Here is a 3,470-nt window from a genome sequence, read left to right as displayed (position 1 = left end):
TTTGTTCTGATCCTCCTGAGTGTTAGAATGCCCAATGTTCACAAGAGCTTGCCTTGAAACACAGTAACGGAGCTCGGTTACAAATTGGTGTGAGCAATAGCATCCAGAGGTAGAGAAAACATCTCACATGGATAACACCTGTGGCCATAGATCCACAAACAAGATGCAAACCAACATCAGCCTCTGTTTCACTCCTATTTGTGGAGAGGACGCGAAAGACCCAATGGTCAAATCTCCCCCTTTTATAAAAACAAATCCAATCGCACGAGAGCATTACCGTGGATGGATCCCATCGTGCAGGTGTTTTCCATTTCCAATGAGAACACAGCCAATTTGGTGCAAAGAAGCCAAAAGCTGCAGCAACCCACAAACCAAATGTGGCCCGGGATATCTCCGTGAGCGTCCCTTCCTCCCCAAAAGCCGGGGCTTCGCTGATGGAACCAAAGGGCTTCCTAGTTTCTGGCTGCGTCGTCTCACGGCCAGCTTTCCCTAAGGGAGCACACAAGGAAACTCATTCAGACACCTCCAAAGAACCCCATCTGGGCCATCAGGGACTCAGGTGACCTTTCCATGTTCCCATGTAAGTAAGCACTTGCAAGTATAGGCTCCATATGTCCTATACGTGTAGCCTGCCGAAGTTTCCTTTTGGGGATGGGTGGTTGCTTTCTCCACACTTAGAGCAAGGTTATTAAATGGTGGCGGTCACGGTGGTGTTTTTTCCTCTTCCGTAAAGAGTTACAAGGCGGCCATTTCGTGGGAGCGAAGCGGTAGCTGGGCTGCTCCTGGATCCCTCGCCGCTTCGGGTTCCCTGTCAGGCTTCCTAGCAGCGGCCTAGCGGAGAAATAAGAGCAGGTGTCTGAATGTACTCGGGTGACCAAAGATGAGAATGACGAGCCCATCGAAATGCCATCGGAAGACGACGGGACAGTGCTGCTGTCCACAGTGACAGCCCAGTTTGTCGGCAGCACGTGGACTGCACTACCGGAATCCAGCGTCTCAGCGTATGAGAGGTGTCCGGCTGGTCAAAGACATTCTGCGCATCCCTGATGCTGGCTGGGGAAATCCGGTAGCGGATAGTCGTCAACTTATCCCAAAGATAGCCACAGAAAAAGGGACGAGACAGGTGCCTGCTTCTTCAGCAGTGAAAGTGAAGAGAGCCATCCAGGGTACGTCAGATTTAAGAGTGTTGGGTCTCCCGTGGAAAACAACCGAACAGGATCTGAAAGAATATTTTGGGAGCTTTGGAGAGGTTCTTCTGGTTCAGGACAGGAAAGATATTCACACTAGTCCTTCAAAGGGTTTTGGCTGTGTTCCTTTTACGTAATAGGAAACCCAGGTGAAAGTCACGCGATCAAGGAACGATGGTGTGACTGCAAACTTCCTGAATCTCATCCAAGCCCAGATGAGCTTTTGAGAAGCAGGAAGGCGTTTGTCGGGTGCCTTACAGAGGGACGTGACTGCCTATAAGCTGCAGCAGTTCTTTTGCCAGGACTGAGAAGCGGTAGACAGCTTCATTCCCAAACGGTTCCCGGACTTTCCCTTTGTTACATTTGCAGATGATCAGGTAGCCCTCGCCCTCACCCTCGCCCTCTCTGATATTATCATTGAATTTATTTTTCTCAATGTACCCCCAAGGTACTTAGCCTATAGGGCAACAGTGGTTTGAGGAGGAGAGTCCTTCATACCCCTCGCCCTTTCAGCCCCCGCCCTGGCACAACCCCCTCCAGGAGCCCTCTGTTTGTTCCCCTTAGGGAAGAGCCTCTTACGTTTTTGTCCCCCTCCCTGTTTGTATGTTATTTTTCCTTCCCTTCCCTTCTTCCCTTCTTCCCTTCTTCCCTTCCCTTCCCGGGTTCCCTTCCCAGAGTTCCTCTGTTTGGGAAGTGAAGGTCCTCACACGGGTGAGGTCCTGTGATACATGTGTTTCTCTGAGGGACGAATGTCACTTTGCATGACACCCTCCAGTTCCATCCAGGTACTTGCAAATGGCAAGACTTCATTCCCTCTGGTGGCCGAGCACTGCTCCGTTGTAGATGGATACCACCTCTTCTGTATCCATTCATCCATCGATGGACATTTGGCCCCTTTCCATACTTTGCCTACCGCCGATAGTGCTGCTATGCACACTGGGGTGCGTGTGCCCCTTGGAAACAGCAGACCTGTATCCTTTGGCTAAGTACCTAGTCATGAAAGTGCTGGGTCGTAGGGTACTTCTATGTGTCATGTGTTGAGGAACCTCCTCAGGTCCCTGGTTCTGGAAAGAACTCCGATAGTGGTTCTAAATCAGGTGCGGCCATCGGTTGGGGACCCCCATCAAATGCAGAGTCAGGCAGCGGTTTTCCTGCAGGCTTTGGCTCAAGCACGGATTCTAAATCTTCCAGCTGGGGAATTTATACAGCGGGGTAGGTATAGACTGGTAGGAATTCAAATTTTTCTAAACACATGGTAAGTGTATTTCTTTTTTTCTTCTCTTCTCTCTTCTCTCTCTCTCTCTCTCTCTTTCATTTTCTTTCTTTCTTTCTTTCTTTCTTTCTTTCTTTCTTTCTTTCTTTCTTTCTTTCTTTTTTTTAAAACATTTATTTATTTTTGAGAGACCGAGAGAGACAGAGCGGGAAGGAGAAGGAGCAGAGAGAGAGGGAGACAGAATCCGAAGCAGGCTCCAGGCTGTCCGCACAGAGCCCGGTGCAGGGCTCGAACCCACAAACCGTAAGATCATGACCTGAGCCGCAGTCACACACTTAACTGACGGAGCCACCCAGGCACCCCACCCATGGTTAAGTGTATTATAAAACCCATCCATACTGAGAGTTTTCAGAATCAGTACGTTCAGCGTGGGGTATATTCACCACTATTTTTGACATTTTTCTTCAGAAAGAGAGGCAAAGCTAAATGAATTTTAGAAGTTTTGTTACATGAAGTGTTGAAATATCAGGTGTTTGAAAGCGAACTGCTGTTTGCCTGATTGGTTCTCGTTCTCTCTCTCTCTCTCTCTCTCTCTCTCTCTCTCTCTCACACACACACACACACACACACACACACACACACACACAGGCTACAATGGATATCAAAGGATTTCTCCTGTAATATTGTATCCCTGGACTCGTCAAGTGAATTCTTTGTGCGTGTTCACTATGGAAACCATTCATTAGAAGTACATTCTTTTTTCCTTGTTTTAATTGGAACCCCACCACATTATTTCCCCACCCCCGGGAAAACCTCCTTTTTGGAGATCATGGTGTCACAGTGTTTGGTCTTTTTGCTTTCGTTTTTAGTTTGTGACACTTGTCTCCCTTCCTATGCACAAGTACAGTATGAAGCCTTCATTGAATCTGTGCCGTTCATCTCATTTCAAATGTTTACGGGAGAAGCACTTCATTGAAAGCAGTGCTGTAAATATTCTGCCATAGGAAGGAATATTTCCGTCTACGTGCTTTCTCACTCTTGAATTCGTCTTCACACCATACAGGCTGTGA

At 48.1% G+C, this 3,470-nt stretch overlaps 1 pseudogene; it reads left to right on the top strand.

Annotated features, from left to right (window-relative positions):
• Positions 1–282: 282 nt before the first annotated feature.
• LOC128777975 (TAR DNA-binding protein 43-like) lies at positions 283–1,723 on the top strand (annotated as a pseudogene).
• The last annotated feature ends 1,747 nt before the right edge of the window (positions 1,724–3,470 follow it).

Source organism: Panthera pardus, unplaced genomic scaffold, assembly GCF_024362965.1.
Source record: "Panthera pardus isolate Hobbes unplaced genomic scaffold, ASM2436296v1 HiC_scaffold_171, whole genome shotgun sequence".
In the NCBI taxonomy this organism is placed as follows: domain Eukaryota; kingdom Metazoa; phylum Chordata; class Mammalia; order Carnivora; family Felidae; genus Panthera; species Panthera pardus.
This window is presented reverse-complemented; position numbering and strand designations above follow the sequence as displayed.